This window comes from Clupea harengus, chromosome 1 (genome assembly GCF_900700415.2).
Source record: "Clupea harengus chromosome 1, Ch_v2.0.2, whole genome shotgun sequence".
Taxonomy (NCBI): domain Eukaryota; kingdom Metazoa; phylum Chordata; class Actinopteri; order Clupeiformes; family Clupeidae; genus Clupea; species Clupea harengus.
In genome coordinates this window covers 14,738,328-14,750,044 of record NC_045152.1, presented here as the reverse complement: position 1 = coordinate 14,750,044, position 11,717 = coordinate 14,738,328, and the positions used below count along the sequence as shown (strand labels likewise).

Below are 11,717 nucleotides of genomic sequence, written 5' to 3'. Positions count from 1 at the left end.
ATATGATGAACACAAATATCAACAACCTTTTTGCCAGAATGACGGATTGTACCTTGAATAGATATTTGAAATACATTGTTTTGATTTCTTCTGGTAAAAGGCAAAAGATTCAAAAAGCAAAGGAGGCATTGCGTTTGAGCCAGGTCCTGAAAACTTACGGCATGTGTTGTTTTGACGCCAGTGGTAGATGATGACATTTGCAGTTTGGCATGCGCTGACATATGCTTCCATCGCACGGCACAGGACTTCGTTTCTGCCCCCAGACAGGCACACGTCAAAGACACAGTCGTTCAAGAATGGCTGGGGGTCCACGTGGGCATGGCAGAAGCTCAGTGGTCCATTTCTAGATCTGAGTAGCTCACACTGGACACGGGCTCTTGAGTCATCTTGGCACACTGGGCAGGAGTTTCCACATCCTCCAGTACAGGGCATGCCGTCATCAACCTTCCAGTAGTCTCCAAAATCAGAAGCAGAGAGGGCCACAGAGCCAGAACTCCCCTTCTGGACAGTAAAGTCATCACCCTGGATGCCGTTGAAGTTTCCACACAGGCCACATGTGGCACCACTGTAGGTGGATGGCACTGTGATGTCCAACACCCACCGGCCATCATAACCGACAGTCAGACCAAAGTCTGTTTTCACAAACGTGTGCAGTCCGTTGGCATAGACAGACACTCTGCCCCCATCAAGAAGGACTGGCAGGTTTCTTGTCTCACCGTTCACCTGAGGTCAGAGTTGTGAGAGGATTTCATGAAATTATGTATAATTGCATTTGAATAGGATTATATAACAAGCAGAGACTAATGTTATCACAACAAATAAGAAAGCGTGAGGAAATGTAATTACTTATCCTCCTTTAAAAAAAATAAAAAATCTCTTAACAATCTGGTTCTTGACAGATCTTTTAAAAGTTACTCAAGCATGATAAGCAGTCACTCGAGAAAAGATGACAGGTTGAGAAACTGGTTCCACCATGATGGAATGAGAATGAAGATGACCTAAACAATAATTTGAACTTAACCCTTACCTGCACAGTTCCCCGATTGTCTTTAGAAATGTACACCAGATGTCCAGACACATTGACGTAAACTGCCACAGTGATGGAGACCTGCAGACCATTCCATGCCTCATTCCTGGCCTCCACCTGAAAGTGAGGTAGGCCTTGTGTTCCATTGCAAACTGTTGCCAGGACATAACGACATGTTCCCTGGAAGTCAAAGGTGCGTCTGTCAAAGGAGGTGTAGTGTGGGTCTCCAGAGGCCGAGCAGGTGGCTTCAGGTTTAGGATGGCAACCGTACTGTCCATCCACGACTCGACAAGAGTCCTGAGCACCACAAGAAGAGGCCATGCAATGTGACTGTCCGGTGATGCCATTACACTGGCACAGGAACTGGCACTCCTCACCATACCAGTAGCGCTCTCCACTCTGTCTATAGCGCCCGCCATGGTGGCAGCCACAACCCGTGGGTGGCACACAACGATCCCCACTCAGGAGGAACCCGTCATTACACTGGCACCCCTCCTGACACTGCTGAGAACACAGGAAGGGGAAAGACAGGCTTGGGCAGGAAGCTGGGCAGGATGTTCCACATGGCTCATAATGGCTGTTGGGTGGGCAGGTTACCTCTATAAAGAAGAGTCAAAGGTCAGTTCAATTTCAAAAGATTCCTTTTGCTATTTACATATTCTCATTTACAAAGTCAGGATTAACAGAGGTGATTGAAAAGAACTGTCGTTCTCTTACCACAGTTAGTGATGTTCCTCCATTCCCCTACTGTGATGCCACTTTGTTGGCAAAGAAGGGTGTAGCCACGCAGTGCCTCGCACAGTGCCTCTCGAGTACCACGTGTTCTCACTAGAGCCTGGACACAGTCCTCAATCCGTCCCCAGGGGTCCAGCCTTGCTTGGCACTGGCTAAAAGGCCCGTGTGCCCATCCCATGATGCCACAGAGCTCCCTGAACTGGCTTGTGTTCTGGTAGTGTCCGGGTTCCAAGACCGGAGGTTCCACACAGAATGCTGACAGGGAGCCATCTCTCCAGCTGTCCCCAAACTGCTGTGAGTCGTAGAGGGGAACTCCAGTGGGGGAGAGGAAGTCGTCGCGAAGGTCTCCATTTAGATTCCCACATAGGCCTCCTAGAGTGCCGTTGTAGTTGCCAGGAGCGGTAATGCGGATGACATGTGGCCAGTCAGCTCTCACCATCACTCCGAAGTTGGTCTCTATGACAACACCTTTTACACTGCTGTGGTAGATGCGAATATGACCTGAGCTGACACTGAAAGGAATGCCCACTGTTTGCCCATCCACCTAATGAGAGAACATTAGGTTTATGCTTAGAGATGTGAATCACGGTATTGCAAATGAGAACTGTTTTCTGTGTCTGGCTATGTAGTTAAAAATGTCTGTGTCTAAGTATGTAAACAACTTACCTTTGTTGTGGCTCCCACCCCCATCTCCACAGAAACTTGTGTTCCTTCTGCTTCAAACTTCAGGTGTCTGGCAAAATCTCTAAGGCCTGTGGGAACTTTCTCGACATTTACTTGAAAATGAGGTAATTGTGATTGTCCCCTGACCCTCGCCAATGTCAGACTACAGGCACCTGGGTAATGGAAGGTCTTTCCATCAAAGGTACGATACGACCCGTAACCCTCTACCCAGCAGGTGGCGTAGCTGAGAGGTCTGCAGCTCCGCACGCCACCGTGGGCCCCACACACCTCCAGCTCACTGCAGCTGTGTGTCTGGCAGCTCATTGTCCCTTGAGTACAGTGGCAGCGCCTCCCACAGTCCTGGTCTAGCACCACTTTCTCCCCAGCTGTATAATACCGCCCCTCAAAGGTGCAGCCACAGTCACTCTCCAGAACACACTCCCCACCGCTTAGGACATAGCCAGCATTACAGATGCAGCTCTCCAGGTTGGGCAGTGGGCAATTCTGGGTAGCATTGGGGTTGCTGCAGGTTGCAGGGCATCCAGTTCCTTGAGACTCAAAGTGGCTGTTGGTTGGACAGGGGATTTCTACGGAAGGAAAAAATGGTTGTGTTCAATGCTTGTGACAGACAACTTTTCCAAACTGACTTGGTTACTGGATTCATCATAATGTACCTGAGAGAAGCGGTACTCACCACAGAATCCTCTCTCCTCCACTGGCCCAACTGAATGCCCTCTTGTTGACACTGGGCAGCATACACGTTGAGTGCTTGGCAGAGGATGGGCTGGTAGCCGTCACCCACACACAGATCATACACACAATTTTCTACAAAGCTCTGTGGAGACAGCATTGAGTGACAGGAAACAAACGGGCCTACATTATTGCTGAGGATTCCACAGTGGGCAGTGTTTCCGTAAAGAGTCCCTTTGGTTATTGGTGCAAGCAGCACAAGCCAGTCCTGCACATTGCACGTCCTGGCAGCCTGGGTCAGTGTCCCCTGGGGCCTTCCAGCTGTTGGCAAACTCCACGTCTGAAGCTCACAAGCTGCCCACCACGGGTTCGGAAGTCATCATGACGGTGGTTGGTTGAAGTTGCCACACAGACCACAGGTGGCGTTCTGGTACTCGTAGGGCACTGAGATTCTGACATAGTGATTGGCATCGTAGGTGACCAGCAGGCCAAAGTCTGTACTGACAGCCACAGAGAAACCTGATTGGTAGACCTGGATGGCCCCATTCCGTAGGGTAAATGGGGTCGTCATAAAACTACCGTTCACCTGAAGGAGAATGCTACCATTAACACTGGGCTAAATGGAGAAGAACAGTTTGAGCTTAAATTTGTATATTTGGTGTCTGGAAAAGTTTGATATGTATTCAGGTTATCTGGTATGTATACTGTACTTACCAATGCTTGGTAATGATGGCCTTTGACCAGCTCAATTTCCTCACCGTAAACCCACACTCTTGCAAGACGGGTCCACGACACACGTGTGCTGCCCCGATGCTCATTCTTCCCTTCAATACGATAGTATGGCAGTCCATTGCCACAAGCCTGGTAGACGTATGAGTGAAAATGATTTAAAGCATCCAAACTAAGACCCAATTATCCCATCTTTTTAGAGGCATTGACTGAATAATACCTCAGAGAGTATGTACGTGCAGGTTCCCTGGAAATGAAAGACTTTCCCGTCAAAGGTGTAGTAGTGGGGGTCACCAGAGGATGGTGCAGGTGCGTCGCTGGAATATTCTGGCAGGAGTACTGGAAGGCTGCTGGACGACACACCTGGGGAAAAGGTGCAGGGCTGTCGCTGGCACTGGAGGAGGCCTCCACTGACGCAGGTGCATCTTTGCTGACAGGTGGCATCTGTCCAGAAAGAGTGTCCAACCTGCAGAGCCCCATCGAAGTGATGAGGCGAGGGTCTCCCAGATTGTGCAGGTCGGCGGTGACCATAGCAACCCGGCGGCCATCTCTGACAGAGCACTCCTGAGTTGGGGGGCAAAAGGACTGGGTGCAGCGGAGGTCATTTTGGGCAAAAACACTCACAGCGCTGAGAGCAGGCTTGTGTCCAGAACTGTTCCCCGATCTGAAAACACAAGAGAGCAACACTGACATGAAAAATACTTGCTAGACGTCATAATGTTATATTGTATGTGCTCCTTAAATGACTGTATATGTACAATTTGACCTTGACCTTTGGTCATTTTGTAACTACCTCAAAGTAGAAGCCGTCATAAGACAGCCACACTGTTCCACAGGGACACAGCGCCCCCCGCTCCTCACAAATCCATCATCACAGAAACAGCCCTCAGCACAGGTCCTGTCACAGCTGGCATCAATGCTGCTGGCACAGGTGTGCCCACACTCTGTGCCACACAGGTCGTAGTGGCTATTCTTCTGGACACTCCATTTCTGTTGCGTGGGTAATGGCTTTGTTACTTTTCTGACATAATAATTAACATTGCAGCTGTAAAGCTGAAGGTAAAGTACATGATTCTAACCAACACTGCAGCTGTAAAGCTGAAGGGTGCAGTCCTGATTCATATCCAATTCACATTTAGTCAAATTCCACATATTGCTCCTCACGGCCCTCTACCCAGGCCGTTCTGTGTGTCCACTCAAAACAAATCTGGAGCTCACACACAGTCCTGGCTCTGTAAACTGGGAAGAAACCTAGTGGCTTACACCAAGCAATAAACCATTTCAACCAATCAACGTGTGGCTTCAGGTACATGGAAGATAGGGGTGTAATATGATGCAACCACAAATATCAACAACCTTTTTGCCAGAATGACGGATTGTACCTTGAATAGATATTTGAAATACATTGTTTTGATTTTCTTCTGGTAAAAGGCAAAAGATTCAAAAAAGCAAAGGAGGCATTGCGTTTGAGCCAGGTCCTGAAAACTTACGGCATGTGTTGTTTTGACGCCAGGGGTAGATGAATGACATTTGCAGTTTGGCATGCCGCTGACATAATGCTTCCCATCCACGCGGGACAGGACTTCGTTTCTGCCCCGAGACAGGCACATGTCAAAGACACAGTCGTGAAAGAATGGCTGGGGGTCCACGTGGGCATGGCAGAAACTCAGTGGTCCATTTCTAGATCTGAGTAGCTCACACTGGACACGGGCTCTTGAGTCATCTGGGCACACTGGGCAGGAGTTTCCACATCCTCCAGTACAGGGCATGCCGTCATCAAACCTTCCAGTAGTCTCCAAAATCAGAAGCAGAGAGGGCCACAGAGCCAGAACTCCCTTCCTGGACAGTAAGTCATCACCCTGGATGCCGTTGAATGTTTCCCACACAGGCCACATGTGGCACCACTGTAGTTGGATGGCACTGTGATGTCCAACACCCACCGGCCATCATAACCGACAGTCAGACCAAAGTCTGCTTTCACAAATGTGTGCAGTCCGTTGGCAATAGACAGACACTCTGCCCCCATCAAGAAGGACTGGCAGGTTTCTTGTTCCCCGTTCACCTGAGTCAGAGTTGTGAGAGGTTTTTATGTGTTGTGTATAATTGCTTAGAATAGGATTATATGACAAGCAGAGACTAATCTCATCTAATAACTAACTAATGTTACTTCAGCATTAATAACTAATGTTATCACCACAAATAAAGAAAGCATGGGAAATGTAATTACTTTTATTAAAAATGTAATTTGCTTAAAAAACTGGTTCTTGACAGATCTTTTGAAAGTGACCTCAAGCATGATAAGCAGTCACTCGAGAAAAGATGACAGGTTGAGAAACTGGTTCCACCATGATGGAATGAGAATGAAGATGACCTAAACACTAATTTGAACTTAACCCTTACCTGCACAGTCCCCCGATTCTCTTTTGAAATGTACACCAGATGTCCAGACACATTGACGTAAACTGCCACAGTTATGGAGACGTGCAGACCATTCCATGCCTCATTCCTGGCCTCCACCTGAAAGTGAGGTAGGCCTCGTGTTCCATTGCAAACTGATGCCAGGACATAACGACATGTACCCTGGAAGTCAAAGGTGTGTCTGTCAAAGGAGGTGTAGTGTGGGTCTCCAGAGGCCGAGCAGGTGGCTTCAGGTTTAGGATGGCAACCGTACTGTCCATCCACGACTCGACAAGAGTCCTGAGCACCACAAGAAGTGGCCATGCAATGCGACTGTCCGGTGATGCCATTACACTGGCACAGGAACTGGCACTCCTCACCATACCAGTAGCGCTCTCCACTCTGTCTATAGCGCCCGCCATGGTGGCAGCCACAACCCGTGGGTGGCACACAACGATCCCCACTCAGGAGGAACCCGTCATTACACTGGCACCCCTCCTGACACTGCTGAGTACACAGGAAGGGGAAAGACAGGCTTGGGCAGGAAGCTGGGCAGGATGTTCCACATGGCTCATAATGGCTGTTGGGTGGGCAGGTTACGTCTATAAAGAAGGAATCAAAGGTCAGTTCAATTTCAAAAGATTCCTTTTGCTATTTACATATTCTCATTTACAAAGTCAGGATTAACAGAGGTGATTGAAAAGAACTGTCGTTCTCTTACCACAGTTAGTGATGTTCCTCCATTCCCCTACTGTGATGCCACTCTGTTGGCAAAGAAGGGTGTAGCCACGCAGTGCCTCGCACAGGGCCTCTCGAGTACCACGTGTTCTCACTAAAGCCTGGACACAGTCTTCAATCCGTCCCCAGGGGTCCAGCCTTGCTTGGCACTGGCTAAAAGGCCCGTGTGCCCATCCCATGATGCCACAGAGCTCCCTGAACTGACTTGTGTTCTGGTAGTGTCCTGGTTCCAAGACCGGAGGTTCCACACAGAATGCTGACAGGGAGCCATCTCTCCAGCTGTCCCCAAACTGCTGTAAGTCGTAGATGGGAACTCCAGTGGGGGAGAGGAAGTCGTCGCGAAGGTCTCCATTCAGATCTCCACACAGGCCTCCTAGAGTGCCGTTGTAGTTGCCAGGAGCGGTAATGCGGATGATATGTGGCCAGTCAGCTCTCACCATCACTCCGAAGTTGGTCTCTATGACAACACCTTTTACACTGCTGTGGTAGATGTGAATATGACCTGAGCTGACACTGAAAGGAATGCCCACTGTTTGCCCATCCACCTAATGAGAGAACATTAGGTTCATGCTTAGAGATCTGTATCAAGGTATTGCAAATGAGAACTGTTTTCTGTGTCAGGCTATGTAGTTAAAAATGTCTGTGTCTAAGTATGTAAACAACTTACCTTTGTTGTGGCTCCCTCCCCATCTCCACAGAAACTTGTGTTCCTTCTGCTTTCAAACTTCAGGTGTCTGGCAAAATCTCTAAGGCCTGTGGGAACTTTCTCGACACTTTACTTGAAAATGAGGTAATTGTGATTGTCCCCTGACCCTCGCCAATGTTCAGACTACAGGCACCTGGGTAATGGAAGGTCTTTCCATCAAAGGTGACGATACGACCCGTAACCCTCTACCCAGCAGGTGGCGTAGCTGAGAGGTCTGCAGCTCCGCACGCCACCCGTGGGCCCCCACACACCTCCAGCTCACTGCAGCTGTGTGTCTGGCAGCTCATTGTCCCTTGAGTACAGTGGCAGCGCCTCCCACAGTCCTGGTCTAGCACCACTTTCTCCCCAGCTGTATAATACCGCCCCTCAAAGGTGCAGCCACAGTCACTCTCCAGAACACACTCCCCACCGCTTAGGACATAGCCAGCATTACAGATGCCAGCTCTCCAGGTTGGGCAGTGGGCAATTCTGGGTAGCATTGGGGGTTGCTGCAGGTTGCAGGGCATCCAGTTCCTTGAGACTCAAAGTGGCTGTTGGCTTGACAGGGGATTTCTACGGAAGGAAAAAATGGTTGTGTTCAATGCTTGTGACAGACAACTTTTCCAAACTGACTTGGTTACTGGATTCATCATAATGTACCTGAGAGAAGCGGTACTCACCACAGAATCCCTCTCTCCTCCACTGGCCCAACTGAATGCCCTCTTGTTGACACTGGGCAGCATACACGTTGAGTGCTTGGCAGAGGATGGGCTGGTAGCCGTCACCCACACACAGATCATACACACAATTTTCTACAAAGCTCTGTGGAGACAGCATTGAGTGACAGGAAACAAACGGGCCTACATTATTGCTGAGGATTCCACAGTGGGCAGTGTTTCCGTAAAGAGTCCTTTGGTTATTGGTGCAAGCAGCACAAGCCAGTCCTGCACATTGCACGTCCTGGCAGCCTGGGTCAGTGTCCCCTGGGGCCTTCCAGCTGTTGGCAAACTCCACGTCTGAGGTCACAAGCTGCCCATCACGGGTTCGGAAGTCATCATGGCGGTGTTGGTTGAAGTTGCCACACAGGCCACAGGTAGCGTTCTGGTACTCGTAGGGCACTGAGATTTTGACATAGTGATAAGCATCGTACGTGACCAGCAGGCCAAAGTCTGTAGTGACAGCCACAGAGAAACCTGATTGGTAGACCTGGATGGCCCCATTCCGTAGGGTAAATGGGGTCGTCACAAAACTACCGTTCACCTGAAGGAGAATGCTACCATTAACACTGGGCTAAATGGAGAAGAACAGTTTGAGCTTAAATTTGTATATTTGGTGTGTGGAAAAGTTTGATATGTATTCATGTTATCTGGTATGTATACTGTACTTACCAATGCTTGGTAATGATGGCCTTTGACCAGCTCAATTTCCTCACCGTAAACCCACACTCTTACAAGACGGGTCCACGACACACGTGTGCTGCCCCGATGCTCATTCTTCCCTTCAATACGATAGTATGGCAGTCCATTGCCACAAGCCTGGTAGACGTATAAGTGAAAATAATTAAAGCTCCCAAACTAAGACCCAATTATCCCATCTTTTTAAAGGCAATAACTGAATCATACCTCGGAGAGTATGTACGTGCAGGTTCCCTGGAAATGAAAGACTTTCCTGTCAAAGGTGTAGTAGTGGGGGTCACCAGAGATGGTGCAGGTGCGTCGCTGAATATTCTGGCAGGAGTACTGGAAGGCCGCTGGACGACACACCTGGGAAAAGGTGCAGGGCTGTTGCTGGCATTGGAGGAGGCCTCCACTGATGCAGGTGCATCTTTGCTGACAGGTGGCATCTGTCCAGAAAGAGTCTCCAACCTGCACAGGTAAACCTAAGCGAGGTGTCTGCATTAGTTTTGTTTGCATTTAGTTATTGCTTTGGTGTAATTTCTGCAGGGTGGTCCATGCTGGAGCGAAGAACTACAAAGTGCACAGCCTGGGTGGCTGGTGGGAACGACAGGTGTGTCTCTGCACCTCACATGATCAAAGACCAATTAAATGAACTTAAAGGTGATACCAAAACTGATTGCCTATAAAAACATACCTCATGGAGTGGCAAAATGGTTGCATACTGTTTCTTCAAAATAATAATTCTTTATCATGTCTAAACGTATTCATTATTATTGTGTTTTATGAGCTTGGTGAGCCTGTGTACCAAGTGACCATTTTATGGCCATATAGAAAACAAGATGCAATTAATCTTCCACAACTTTGGTCACATGTACGCATGACTGTCATATGTAAGGGATAATGTATTGTCCGGAGGTCATTATCCAAAAATAAATCCCGACGGGGCGAACAGCACCCCGACGCGCAGCGGAGGGGTGTTGTTTTGTCCTGAAAAGTAATAGTAGTATACTTAAAGTAAGTTGCTGTGGGGAATGAGTTAATTCCTTCACTGGTCGAATAAAGAATGTAAGGGTGCTATAATAATTTTTTAAATCACCTTTATATTGGCAGTCTTGTGGGCCATCATCAACCCGGAAGGCCCAGCGACCTGGTCTGTTGACGTTGCTAGTGTGCCTTAAATTGGTGATGTTGCTCATGAAGGAGCCAGGGATTGAGAAATGATGTGTTGAGTTGATGGTGTCATAGCCAGCCTGCCAAACAAGAATGTGAGAGTTGAAACAAAAAGTACATCCATTTCTTTCTATACTGTAATGGTATAGGTCTGGTCCATTCTTGATGGGGGGGTGAGAACCTCATTACATCTTGGCCTGTATGGTCTGCTTACCTGCACCTTATAGCGTGTTGCACCAATGGCACCATAATTCATCAGTGCAAATGAGCCTCGAGCCCCTGAGATCAAGACCACTTGGAATGATGTTTCCTTGGATAATGAGACAAGAGTAAGATGTTGAAGTAGTGATTGGAGTAAAATTTATAGTTTTACTTTAAAATCATTTCAAAGCCAGTTCCATTACAAGTAATGCCTCTTTTGTCCCAGACAGTAGTTAAATGATTACACTGATGAAGCTTCAGAACCATAATATGGGGGGAAAAAAGTATTTACTGTTCTTGAGTACGAGTAATATTCCACTTTGTCCCATGTTGCAACAAAGACCCAGAAGGCTGAGAAGCTTATTCCAGGGAAGTACTGGTTGATGTCTGTTGAAGCTTGCTGGAGGACACTGCCACTGGTGTACTGGCGGTAGGATATGGTGCCTCTACGCCGACTGTCAATGTCTGTCCAGAACGGGGCAATCATGTTGCGGTCTGCATAAGCAGGAAACTGGTATGGAGTATATCTGGACCATCCATTGTCAAAAGTGAGAAATCCATTGTTGCTAACCTGTAACACCAATGGACTCATCAGTGAAGGAAAACTTAAATGAGATACTAGATGGAAAAGTTGTAAGTTGTCTGTGAATGGTAAATGTTTATTAGATTTTTCCATAGCCTTTTCTGGATTCTTTCATCAGATATTGACACCTTAGTTGTCACATACAGACTCATTATTTCTTTGGGTCTGCTCTTTCCAGGAAAGCATTTTTACCAGGAGTTGCTAATCTGAGTTGTAATAAGTGAACACATTTACTTACGTATATCTGGGTTACTGTCTGCCCGAAATAGCGAAATGATCGTGCTGTGTTAATGGACGACCAGCCATCGTCGTTACTACTGGAATATGAATCCCCTGGTCCGAAGGGGTAAAATACACCTGGAGGAGTTGTGGAAAGTTAGACATCCATAGTCCTACAGCACATCATCTTGTACAGATATGCATGATGACTTGTAATAGTGTGGAACTTAAATTCTGTAATTTAGATCAGTTGTATAAGCAAAAGAAAGATTTGTTTGTACTTTATACCACTAGAGCTGCCAGTGATAAATAACAAAGTTGCAGTAAAACTAGCAGTATTAAATACTCCTTTAAATAACTTGTAAATCATATGCTTTATGCTTATATTCTGTAATTTAGTAGGATAATTAATTTGTGTCCACTCTTCCACCTCTGTTATCAACACTGTCTGTTACTTAATGTGACTCACTTGAAGGGAGCCTT

General features: G+C 47.5%; 1 pseudogene; it reads right to left on the bottom strand.

Moving 5' to 3' along the window:
* Nucleotide 1: 1 nt before the first annotated feature.
* On the bottom strand, nt 2–11,382 carry LOC105909005 (annotated as a pseudogene).
* Nucleotides 11,383–11,717: the final 335 nt, after the last annotated feature.